The sequence below is a fragment of the Apodemus sylvaticus genome, chromosome 14 (assembly GCF_947179515.1).
Source record: "Apodemus sylvaticus chromosome 14, mApoSyl1.1, whole genome shotgun sequence".
NCBI classification, from domain to species: Eukaryota; Metazoa; Chordata; class Mammalia; order Rodentia; family Muridae; genus Apodemus; species Apodemus sylvaticus.
Genome location: NC_067485.1, coordinates 88,885,119 through 88,898,711, shown reverse-complemented (window position 1 = coordinate 88,898,711; position 13,593 = coordinate 88,885,119). Strand labels below are relative to the sequence as shown.

At 38.4% G+C, this 13,593-nt stretch overlaps 1 non-coding gene across 1 annotated transcript; it reads right to left on the bottom strand.

Annotated features, from left to right (window-relative positions):
- Window positions 1-12,425: 12,425 nt before the first annotated feature.
- LOC127665293 (small nucleolar RNA SNORA48) lies at window positions 12,426-12,568 on the bottom strand. Its single transcript, XR_007973348.1, has one exon. It is a non-coding gene; the product is annotated as a small nucleolar RNA SNORA48 (small nucleolar RNA).
- Between the last annotated feature and the right edge of the window lie 1,025 nt (window positions 12,569-13,593).

Below are 13,593 nucleotides of genomic sequence, written 5' to 3'. Positions count from 1 at the left end.
TCTGTGACTTATCTACAGCCAAGCTGATATGGCTGTATACATTTTAATAGACTTTGGAGTGCTTGTCTTTATAGTCTCAACACTAATTGCAATACCAATTTTGCATAAATCCAAAATAAGCCCAACTTTTTTCAACATGGTTAGTATTTTAATGAATACTACATAAAATAAATCACTTATTTACATAGGGATAATTCTATTAAAGTGCTTGAGTTATCTGTCAAAAAATACTTCAAGTTGAAAAAATGGCATTAGAAGGACCAGATAAGAAAAGCTCAGTTCTCTCTGAACATATTATTTGATCATCAAAGCATTCTTTTTTTCAGCTTTCACACAAAATCCCAGCCATCCAAATGTATATTCCTGCACATGGGCATGAAATTTAATCATGTTACCTTGTAATTGGACAAGCATGTGCATCCTATGGCATTAATATACTTTCAGACACTATGAGCTTAAAAGTCATGCCTTAAAGCAACTACTCATGTAAGTGCTTGTGATCTGATTTCTTTTTTCTGCATGTGGAAATTTGACCTGCTCTACTGCTCTTGGTAATTCTTGCAGTACTATCTGGCATTTTTAGTTTGTTTTATGCAGATGTTACTGAAGGGGTAAAACATTAAGGGAAAGAAGTTTCATCATGATAAAATCCTGGTGTGGGTAAATTACCTATGAAATAAAGTTATCTGTACCATTTAGAATAGATAGTCTCTTTAGTTATAGAAAATATATAGTTGCTATGAATAGGTTCTCAACTAGATTTTCCATGGATACACTGAAAAAACAAAAAACTCACAAAAAGTGACTTAGCTTGCAGGTGGTCATAGGAAGAAAATGTCCCTAATGAAATATTGAGTCAGCCAGGTGTTCCCAAGGCTGCTGAATTTAATCTCATTTGGGAGTCTAGAAAACACATGCTGTGGTTTGACTGTATCTCATCAGAAATCTGGACATTGAATTTAAAGGCTAACGAGATAATATTGAAAATTATCATGTTTCCAGGATGTCAAGGTCAAGAGTGTAACAGCCTAGTAAGTGTTATCAACATTCTCACAGAAGAGAGGCTCTGTGCAGGACTGAGTTTTCTTCCTCTGCCACCTTCTGTCAAGTAAAGACACCTAGACAGTGCCAGAGGCATCCCTTCTTACAGTTCTGTAGATGACTACAGCTTGGAGTGCACAGGCAATGTGACCGTGAAATGATATATGGAAGTAAGCATTCAAAGAAGTTGTTTTGCTTCAGAACTGCAGCATACAGCAGCCAGAAGCAGAGTGTGTATAGTAACTGAACTAGAAAGGCACCACATGAGAGAGAAGAATTGGTGTGCATTTGTCCCTCCCCAGATGTGGTTCTTTAATCTTGGACTATAATGAGAAGCACAAATGTCTTTAATATTACCATGACTCCAGTATTTTGTTATAGCAGGACCTTCAGAATAAGACCTTGGGATAGTCATTAATAAATGATGAGGAAATGAAAGCTTCCTTTATTTAAAAGACATTTCCATAATTAAACTTCTGATACTTAAGGCTGGAGAGATGGCTCAGAGATTAAGAGCACTGGCTGCTCTTCCAAAGGTCCTGAGTTCAAATCCCAGCCTCCACATAGTGGTTCACAACCATCTGTAATAGCATCCTATGCTCTCTTCTGGTGTGTTTGAAGAGAGCAATAGTGTACTCATATATGTCAATAAATAAGACTTAAAAAAAAAAAAAACTTCTGATACTTAGAGCTTTTGTAAAAAGGATTATCACACCTCTCCAGCTCCCAGGCATTCATGTCCCACAATAACTTCATATTCTCCTTAGTGTCTTCTTGGTACAGACATAGTTCCCATTGCACTTTAGTAGCTGCATGCTGGAGTTCTAGAGTTCTAACCTGTCTTTAGGATCTCAATTCAGTATATCCTTTTCTTCTCAAAAATTACTCATCCCAAATCACAGTACTCTTTGGTGCTTTATGAAGGGAACATATTTGGGAACCTGGGAAAGATCAATTTCTACGATGTTCTGGGACATGCTTGTTCACACATGCCATTATCTCCCAGAATCCTCTTATCCTCCTTCAGGGCCCAGTCTGGGCTCTCAAGGATGGCCTATCTCCTGTTGCTGGCAGTATGGAAAGAACATCTCCAAAGTTCCTCATTGTATGGCCAAATCCTGGGGCATATCAGTGTGCCCCATTTCAACAAATCCCTGACAGCTCTTGTAGTCACAATCTGTATCCAGTTGGGCATCTCTGACCCTAATGTTCTATGTCAACTGGATCTTGCAGTTATTTGGGTGAATGCAGTTTTTACTGGGAAAAAGGATGATGCTTTCCTATTTGGATCAGGTAGAAAAAGGACCACTATAACTCTAAATGGAGATGGTGCTGCCTACTGAAGAGCATGTGTCTAAGATGAAACTTCATCATCCATGAGTGTGGCTATTTGCCTATACACAAAGGATAAATATATCTAATTCTTTCACATCCCGAAAATATGCTCTACAACACACCAACAATTTCCAAAGTTCAAATGTTAAAGATCACACAATTCAAAACCATTATTTCTGATTAAAACCCCTCTGTTTTCAGAAGCAGAGTCTTAACATACTGTTTTGGTGGGTAAATGAGAACAGCGGTAGTCGACCATATTGTTTCTGGCATCTCTGAGGCCTTTATGATATTCAAATGCTTGTTTTCACATATTTAAAATCTTTTATCTGATATAGTACTGCTATTGTAGATGCATTTGAATCTATCTAATGATGCATATATACAAGTTGTCATCTACCATCAGGAGAAGGGAGCTCAACTTTACAGAGAAACTTTAGCATTTATGAGCATTTATCTAACACTTTCCATAAAAGCTCTATATACTGGAGAACATTTTGAAACAAGAGCACTCACCTACAATTATTTAATCTTTACATAAAATACAAACAAAAAGTATCAAGTGATCTTTGCATTCTGTTCAAGGAGATTGATCCAATTGTCTGTATAACCCTAGGATCAAGAAAGATACACAATGGCTGAGTAATAGTCCATTGTACAAATGTACCACATTTGTTTCCAATCCAGTATTGAAGAACATCTAGACTGTTGCCAATTTCTGGTTATTATGAATAAGCAGCAATGGGCATGGGTGAGTAAGACTCTCTGTAGTAGGCTAACGCAGCCTTTAGATACATTCTCAAGAGTGCTAAAGCTGGATCTTGAGGTAGGTTAATTCCCATATTTCTGAGGAACCACCACATTGATTTCCATATTGGCTGTACAATTTTGCACTCTTACCAACAATGGAGGAGTGTTCCCTTTGTTTCATATCCTCTACAGAATGAGCTGTCCTTTGTATTATAGATTTTTGCCATCCTGATTGGTGTAAAATAAAAATCTAAAAGTAGTTTGAATTTACATTTCCCTGATGGATAAAGATGTTGAACATTTCTTTAAGTGCTTTCACAGATATTTAAGATTCCTATTTTGAGAATTATCTGTTTAGACCTGTACTCAATTTTAAAAACTGGGTTATTTGGTATGTGTGGCATCCAGTGTTTTGAGTTCATTACATATTTTGGCTATCAGTCCTCTATTGGAAATGTAGTTTGTAACCTTCTTTCCCCATTCTGTAGCCTTCCACTTTGTCCAAATGATGGAGTCATTTGCCATAAAGAAGCTTTCCAGTATCAATGCTGGTGTAATAGTGGTGTAAATCATGCTAGAGTAACCCATCAACATCTGATCTGACTTAAGGCACATTCCAGAAACTGCAACCCATACCCAACATTACTTTAGTGGCCAAGAAACTAAAGCTAGATAGGTCAGGAACCTAGAAGAAAATGAAAAACTACTGTTCTTCTCGAGAGACATAGCTATAAACATATTCCTGATGATATTATCCTGTACTCATAAATCTGTGCCTTACTCAGCTGTCTCACAGAAGCTTCCTATCTTTATCAAGCCCTAGATCCTAGATTCTGATGATATCAAAATATGAATGAATCATCTATAATCTCACTGGTTTGTTTGACACCTAGTATTTCAAATACAATTAAATTGTGATTTTATCTTTCAATATATTATGAAAATAACCTAAATTAAATAAAATAAACATGAAAATAGTATTAGCAAAGTTGTTCAAACATTATTTAATTTTTCAAAAGTAAATATATTCCTGTACATGTCTATTTCTGCACTGGCAAATTAATATAAATTAAAACTAGTCATTGCTTAATACAATCTCCTTTGAATTGGCATAGATTAATTTTATATCTATTTGTCTGTAGATATTAATGAAATTAATGCATATGTATATGTTTTTATATATCTTTTAATAGAGGTTAATTGAACAAGCTTCCTTGAACCTTACATTTTGTCATCTGCTAGAATAATTTGTGTGCTCTTCAATGTCAGTATGTGCATATTTACATTATTCACCAAGAAGATAGCTATTTTCCTAAGTTTCTTTCTGGGAAATAACACAGACCACCATAGCCTCCACATTTCTGTGGCTCAAAAGAACAAAAGCATTTCTTTTTATAGTTACAGATAATCCAGTTAGCTATGATCACCTGTTCCTGACTGGATTTAGAAGCCTGGATGTTCCATTTGTGTCTTTGCCATTATGACAAAGGGTTACACTTTGGACCTTCTCCAAGTAGCCAAGAGACTGGGCCACAGGAGAGATGAGATGAGGCGGGCTGTAAGTCAAGGATGATGTCAATCACCAGCTCTGTCTCTCCTCACTTACAATATCTAGTTGCACACCAAATCTGTTTACTGAGAAAATAGTAACATGGAGATAGACAAGTGACCAAAACACAGGGCAGGCACAGCTTGGTTTTCCCCAGCTAGCTTCTGTCATGAAGACTATGAATCTGCTTATATTCATCCACTAAGTTCTTTCATGTATACCTTTCAATTTTTTTATATGATCCATACTGCTGCAATGAACATATAGACCCAAGTGCCCCTGAAAACATACTTTCTGTTTAGTTCACCATTGATTGTTCTCAAACTGGTGGAACTGATTTAAATATTGAGAGACGTGATAGTCAATCTGTAATCACAGTTTGTGGGGATAAAGACAGGCAATGCAGAAAGCAACTTAGACTTGCTAACATCCTAACTAGACTAGCCAAGTGTGGGGTCCTGTCCTAGAGAGAACAATCTCCCTCATTAAATAAGGTGGAGATGTGGAGGAAGATATCTGAGGTCAACCTCTGGCCTCCATTCTCTCTCACATACTCACATACACTTACACACACACACACACACACACACACACACACACACACACACACACGCACACACACACACACACACACAAATACACACAGAAGCATCCATGAACACGTACACACACAATCACTCTTATAGTTGCCTCTATGCAAAAAGCAAATTGCTTTTGTTCTAGAGTTCTATTTGTTTTTCATTATTTGTTTTCAAATGTTCCTTTTAGGTTTTTATAAACTAGAACATTACTATGATAGCTACCAAAGAGTAAATATTAGAAAATTTGGAAAATTTATAAGGTACAAGAAGGAAATCTTTTCCCATTGTTACTTTTGTAGTTTCTTTCCATATGTAAATACTTAAAGATAGCATTTCTGACCCATTTCAAACTGCCTATATAGTGTGATGGAGAACATGTTTAACAGTTTCATCTTAATTAGACTTTTTCATTAAATAATCAGACTGTGTTAATTTATAACTGAGCATTCTCTGCTCAGGATTTTACACATGCTTGGCAAATCAGTTTCAGACTTCTATAGTATTTAAAAGGTAAAGCGACCATTACGGATAGGCATTAAAACCTTAATAAAGAACTGTTTTGCATGCCTTTTTTAAAGAGTAGCAGCTGTGGATTAACAATGATATGAAGGAGACCACATGACAGAATGTACTGGTTACACACAAATCAACTCTCCCATCAGTCAGAACACAGTTGTTCCAATCCAGCCCTGTACTCTCTCCTCTCATCAGGTGTGCTAGCAATTTCACTTCTCACTATGTGAATCTGATGGGTTCTTGCTCTATAAGTTAGCAAACTTACAATTTATAACTGAAAAATAGCATGGATAAAGCAAGTTGTGCAGAAATAGGATGTATAAGAATGACTTTGATTATGGCATAGGTTTTAAAGAGCAGCAATAGACAGTGAGAGCAGTAAACATTAATCTGATTAAGAGTCAATATGGTTCTATCAGGATGAAGAAGAAAGGCATAAAAGGAGTAACAATGCATTATGCACCACATGTGGCACTCCTGTAAAGCAAGTCAAGGAGGTAACCAGCACAAAATGTGAGAAACTGGTTCTCCAGAGACGCAGTGAGGAGGAAGATAGACAGTAAGACGTCTATGGAACGGTATACATATGGTGGAGATACAGGAAGATACCACACTGGGATACCTAAATTACTATCTGTTTAAGGCTTTTTTATACTTTTGTTTTACTTATTTACAGTTCACTAATGGGTGAATATCCTCCTTATCAAACACAATGGTTATTTGGGTTGACAGAAAACTTTCTGAGTTAAAAGACTCGTTGGAGTATAAGAATGTTATAAGAAATGCAAAATATAAAATAAAACTATTCCTGAAAGAAACATAAGATATTGAGCCTACAGATGCACAGAGTATATATTATGTGTATGCTTTCATGAGAAACACATGGACTGATTCTTATGATAGCCTGGCCATGAGGCAGTGGGAACAGAGCTGAGGAGACACTGCTGATGACAACCTTGAAATTTCTACCCAATTCTGAACTATAGGAAAACGTTGATTTTAGGTATTGTCTTAATCCAAATTACATGACTGAGTGAAAATATTTTTATGAAAACTATCACCATATAAAATGAATATATAACCTATAAAGTAGAAAGTCAAGGCAGGGAGATGTTCTTGTAACAGGCTTTCTGATTGGCATGACTACTTCTCTTTGTACTGCCCTTGTACACACAGGCAATGCAGATGCCGTGTTCTCCCATTTACCGCATCTCTGCTGAACATCAAATGATTATGAAAACTCAGGGGGGTAAAGATCCTACTCAGTGATGGAGCTATTGTCTAAAATGCAGGTAGTATTTTCCACTCCCAGGGTCTTATTATGGGGTATTTACAATTTATTCTTTACTCTAGACAAAACTGGGAAATGTCAGCACTGGAAATGTTGGTCATTCTAGTTGGTATGTAGTTATTTAGTTATACACACACACATACACACACACACATACACACACACACACACACACACCAAAATAGCTGTGGACTCACTCATTCACACAATAGAAAATGGCATGATACACAGATAAACAGAAACACAAATGTGTTTATAGTTGTTGCCAAAATTTGGAAGAAAACAAATTTTTAATATGTCTTTGCCAGGCTGAAAGTGTTATAGGAAGGATCAACAGCGGCTGAGATACGGCTCCTTGATATGGTGTTTCCTGGCTCTCTCTTACAAGTGGCTCATTTCATTCAAACCATCATGTTCATGAAGGAATCCTAACTGCTACCTCAGTCCCATCTTGCTATCCCATTTTTATTTAATTCATACTCACTAAATGTTTTATGATATATTTACTCATCTTTGAATTCCAAAATTGATTTATGTTCATTTGGACAAACGAAGAAATGGAAGATGGGATCAAGAGAAGGTAATTCATTAGGTGTCTCCAAGGATGACCCACTGAAGAAAAGCCTGCATTTAAAAGGCAGTCAGATAACGAAGGTGTGATGAGGCAGACAATCAGTGTAATTTCTACTTTTCTTGAATATCTGAGACACCCAATAGACTGATTTTTTTTTTTTTTTTTGCATACAAACAAGATTGAGGAAAGTCCATGATGCCTGTATTCAAATTCTGCCCTGCAGGAGGCAGGCATGTGACCTAAGCAAAGATGGCTGCCTAGAATGACATCCCCAAAGGCAGATGTGCATCCTCCAGGAGACACACGGAGGACAGTAAGGAAATATGACCTAGTTGTTGGTTCAATGCTGAAATTTAAAAGTTTAGCCTTGTGGAATGTGCTAGAAATTGACATTTTGGATGATATAAGGGGTGGAGTTAAAGAATACTGGTTGCATTTTTATAGAATTCTGAAGACCATCCTAGAATGGACTACATAAAACCTTTCTGCAGAAGAGTCCTTGTTCTTCCTTTGAAGAAATGTAGATACACTAGCAGAAGAGAGTTTACTATATCTTCATGCACAAGTTGGCTACTACTTGTGATGTGAAGTTTGCCGGGATTGAAGTTTGTGAGAGATGAGGGAACACATGGTGTGAGGAAAGGTCCTTGATTTTTTTTTTGTTGTGTTTTTTTTTCAATTTTTTAATTATATATTTGCTTTATTTACATTTCAAATGTTATCCCCTTTCCTCATCACCCCTCCACAAACCTTCTATTTCATCCCCCTGTCCCTGTTTACCAACCCCCATTTCCAACTTTCCTGATCTGGCATCCCCTACAATGGGACATCAAGCCTTCCTTGATATCTCTGGCCTCTCCTCTCATTGATATCTGAAAAGACCATTCTCTGCTACATATGAAATTGGAGACATGTGTACTCCTTAGTTGGTGGTTTAGTCCTTGGGAGCTCTGGGGGAGGATCTGGTTGGTACATATTTTTGTTCCTCCTATGGGGCTGCAGACTTCTTCAACTCCTTGGGTTCTTTCTCTAGATTCTCCATTGGGGACCCCATGCTCAGTCTATTGGTTGGCTGCGAGCCATGGGTATTTTGATCCTCCTTCTAAGAAGAACCAAATTATCTTACTTCTTCTTGAGCTTCAAGTGGTCTGTGAATTGTATCTTGGGTATTCTGAGCTTTTGGGATAATATCCACTTGCTTTTCTAAATTGGTTGTTTTATTTATTTATATTTCAAATGTTGTCCCCCTTCCTATTTTCTCATCCCACCCAGCTTCTATGGGGGTGCTCCTGCACCAACTCCCTCCTCACTGCCCTAGCATCCCCCTATGCTGGGGAATCAAGCCTCCACAGGAACAAGGGGCTCCCCTTCCACTGATGCCTGATAAGGCAATCCTTTGTTACAGTTGCAGTCATGGGTCCCTCCATGTGTACTCTTTGGTTCATGGTTTAGACCCTGGGAGTTCTGGGGGCAAGGTCTGGTTTCTGTCTAAAGGAAATGCAGGGAGAAAAAGTGGAGCAGAGCCTGAAGGAAAGGCCATTCAGAGACTGTCCTACCTGGGGATCCATCCCATCTGCAGACACCAAACCCAGACACTACTGCTGATGCCAAGAATCACTTGCTTACAGGAGCCTGGTTTAGCTGTCCCCTGAGAGGCTCTGCCAGAGCCTGATCCACACACATGCGGATGCTCATTGGATTGAGCTCAGGGACCCCAGTGCAGGGGTTAGGTAAAGGACTGAAAGGGCTGAAGGACCATAGGAAGGTCTTTGCTTTGATTTTGCATCACGGTTATGCTTTCTTTATTTTGCTTCACAGTGTAGGCAGAGAGCTAATGATATCTGCTGCCCTCTGCGTGATCCCCTCCCTCCCATCTGCTGTCCTACCACTGACAGGACACATACAGCAATGGCAGTCACAAGTTATTGTATTTGTTATTTAATCTACTCCAGTTCACTTTATAATGTATATCTACTATAAATCAGGCTTAAGTATTTTCCTATAGATTGCTAGATTTTATGTTTGAAACCGAATACAGTTGTTCAAAAACAAAACAAACAAAAAAAAGGAATGAAGTCAAGGGCGGGAGAGATGGCTCAGAAAGTGGGAACAAATATTGCCCCTTCAAAGGACTTGATTCCCAATACCCAGGTGGGCCAGCTAACCACAGCCTGTGGTCCACCTGATGTCCTCTTCTGGCTTCTACCTGGACTGCACAAATGTATACGCAGTGAAGGAGTAAGCAGGATGATGAAGTAGTCAGTGAACACGGACATGGTATAGAATAGAGTTTATTCAGAATAGGGGATGGGAGTTAGTGGGAGAGAGAGAGAGAGAGAGAGAGAGAGAGAGAGAGAGAGAGAGAGAGAGAGAGAGGAGGGAGAGAGTGGAGGCCGGCCATGACCACGTGGGGGGGGGGGGGGAGAAGAGCCCCAGGGGCAGAGAGGTGAGAGTATGTGGGACAGCGGTGAGCAAAGAGGGAGAGGAGGAGCAAGTAGCCCCTCTTATAGTGGGCCAGATCTCTGGGGCGGGGCATACCTGGCTATTGCCAGGTAGGTGTGGGGTGGAGCTTACACAAAACCCCAACACACAGATAGAGCGACAACCAAAAATTAAAAATAAAACAAGAACACTTTCAGCAAAGAATGGTAAATAGATCCGGAGTGATCAGCCTTGACATGATAATCAGAAGCAACACTTTCATTTTCCAAATGCTCTTCCAACCTAGCCTACTGAATTAGAGCTTAATCCTGAAGCTAATCCCTCCCAGCCCCTACCTCTTCTAAGGACTGAGCAAGAACCATCTATAGAGCCTGAGCCACAGCAGACACAGAGCTGATTGCTGTGGGTGGAAAAGTATCTTTATTGTGAGAAAAGTGAGGCTCAGGATCTACACTGCCAGCTGATGATAATCATGGGTGAAGGGATTTAAAAATCAAGCCAGTGCCACTCCAGAAGCACAGGGTCCTAGGAATGTGTCACCTTGAATGTCAAATGGAACTATAGAATTTACTCCAAATAAATCATTTGTGGCCCATCCTCTTCACCTCAACTCTAACTTCCTAATCCCCTAATAGTTTCTGGGACTTTCTTCTAGATCTATGAAGGAGAAGTTACAAAAAGATAGGTTTAGGGATGAGACAGAAGCAGGTTATTTTTCTTCTCTCGTCGTATAGATCAATGGCATACAGGACATTTTTGTTTTGTAATCTGGCATAGTAGCAGTGTGAGAATCCAGTAAGGCCAAAGGGAACATTCATAACTCAAGGGATTCCACAAAGACTATGATGACCAGTCTGAAGAGTCTGTCTCAACGCTCTGTCTATAAATTAGACATTACAGAGACTTTCTGAACAAAAGTTGCTATGAACCAATTTGTTTCGACTGAAAGCCATTGGCATGCTAACTAGAGACAATTCCTTATCCAAAAAAAACTTTAAATCAGTTTTTGGAAAAAATAAATACATTTACTCCTCTACATTTTTACTAGAATAGTTTCTCTTTGTGGAAAAAATAAGCATTTAAAGTATTGGAGGATATGAGATATTTAAATTTTAGAAATCCTTCTATATTTCTATAAAGATTTGACAGACAGATATTTATAATTCCTAGTTTGTTGAAAGCTGTGCACACAAAGTAATAATTCACAATGCAGTGACTTTAGAATCTAAGAAATGAGAGGGAGAATGTGCACTTTAAATATAACTAATTTTCATCTTCTTATAGTCAACTTGACCTTTCCTGAAACAACATAAACCCTTTGGAGAGAAAAATACTGTAATCTTTCTAAAGTCATGTGGACGTTCAGTTATGATGATTCAACCTGGTTTTTTCCCCCTCTGTTGTTTTGCTCCCACTGTGTGATGTGCTTTTGTTTTACTTCATGAAGAGATGTGTCAGAGACTGTCAACACTGGTTAGGGAGGCCTGCCAAAATCTAAGATGACATTTTAAGAACAGTTCACAGACAGCCTGGAATTATAAGGTGTATCAGCAGCAGCTGGAGTCTTGCTGTCCTTCCCTGGCTTCCTGCCTGTGATCTTGTGCGTGCCATGGGTAACTAGTCAAACGCCACTCCTGACACAGGAGCTCTTCCAGACTCCCTTGTAATCCTTTCAATCAGATTCCTATCACTTTAGTTGGTAATCAAAGTCTCCTTATTTCTGCCCCATTTCCATATTGGTTTCTGTCTTAGGGTTTTACTGCTGTGAACAGATACCATGACCAAGGAAATCCTCATATGGACAACATTTAATTGGGGCTGGCTACTAGATTCAGAGGTTCCGACCATTATCATTAAGGCAGGAGCATGGCAGCATCCAGGCAGGCATGGAGCAGGAGGAGCTGAGAGTCCTACATCTTCATTTGAAAGCTGCTAGCAGAATACTGACTTCAGGCAGCTAGGGTAAGGGTCTTAAAGCCTATGTCCACAGTGACACACCTACTCCAACAAGGCTATAACTACTCCAACAAGGTCACACCTACTCCAACAAGGCTGATAGTGCTACTCTCTGGGCTGAGCATATACAAACTACCAGTTTCCTTTCCTTCTACCTTTCTACATTTCCTCCCCCTTCTCTTTCTCTTCATTTCTTCCTCAGTCTTCCTTGTTTCTAATGCTGTGTCCTTCCTTACACAGTACAGGTTGGCTTTGAACTTCCCATTTTCTCTTTACTAGAGATTGCTGGGATTATAAATTTCATTTATTCTAAATAATAATGTCTTCGATAAAAAAATGCTTTAATTTCAAAGCACACTTTTTTCTATTCATCTGGACAATTAATTGTTATAATGTGTTGTAAACATAAAATAGCTTTGGTCATCAAGCCAGGCATCAAACTATGATGAACAAAGGACTGCTGTCTGCTATGCTCCTGACTGATATAAGAACAACACCAACAAAAAGGTATCTCTTTACCCATTGCTGGGAAGTGGCTGTTGACTCCTTAATTATATTCATTACACTTTCAGTGTGTTGTGTCAGGAGCCATAATGGGACAAGCTAATATACTAGCAGGTGATTATCCTAAAATGCCTGCTTTGGATTATTATATAATCTGTGACAGGTGAGCCCACCATTCAGCAAGGCTGTGGGGGATTAATTTTAGGAAAGATTCCTGCTATTAATATGCTTTTCCTGTTATTATTATACATATATAATAACCAATAAGTTATAGCACACCCCTTTGAAGCAGATCTCTGCAAATGTATGAAAATGTACTGTCTTAAAATGATGTTATGTAGACAAATGACTTCAGTTTTAATGATGATCCTACAAGAATTCCTAAAATTATAATTATAAGTATTAAGCTCTTTTATAATGGGACTCCTACTAAGTCCTTTTCTGATAGTTAAATCTGCAATGAGAACTCTGCCAGTCTTCCAAGTGTCACAAGTTAATTGCTCTTAGATGGCAACCAGACTTTCTCCTACTCAGAGCACATTCTAAGAGGTTGTAAAACAATTAACCAAAGATTGTAAAAAGGGAACTAGGATTTATTATAGGTGCTAGGACAGACGATAAAATATTGACTGAGTTTATCTATACAAAACTTCACTTATAACTTACTTATGGTTTTAAACTTTCTAACAACCTGTGGAGAAGACAAGTGATAGATGTTACTATCTAGATAATTACTCCTAATGAATATGCATGTAAACATTCTCTGTTGCAAACCTATATTCCAATTTATGATTTGATTTTTGTGTGAACTTGTGATGAACTTTGTAACATGTGATCATGCATCCTAAAAGATGTATACGTACTGAAGACAACAGAGAAAGGGCACTATTACTTTCTCTCTTCTCTCCTTTTTACTCTACCTCTCTCTCTTTTCTCTGGCACACACTCTATGCCTCCTCTCTCTCTCCTGCTCTCTTGCACTTTTTACCTTTCCCCACTTAGAAGAATTTTTCCCTTTCTCCACTTAGGATCTTTCTGCTTTTCCTTCTTAGAT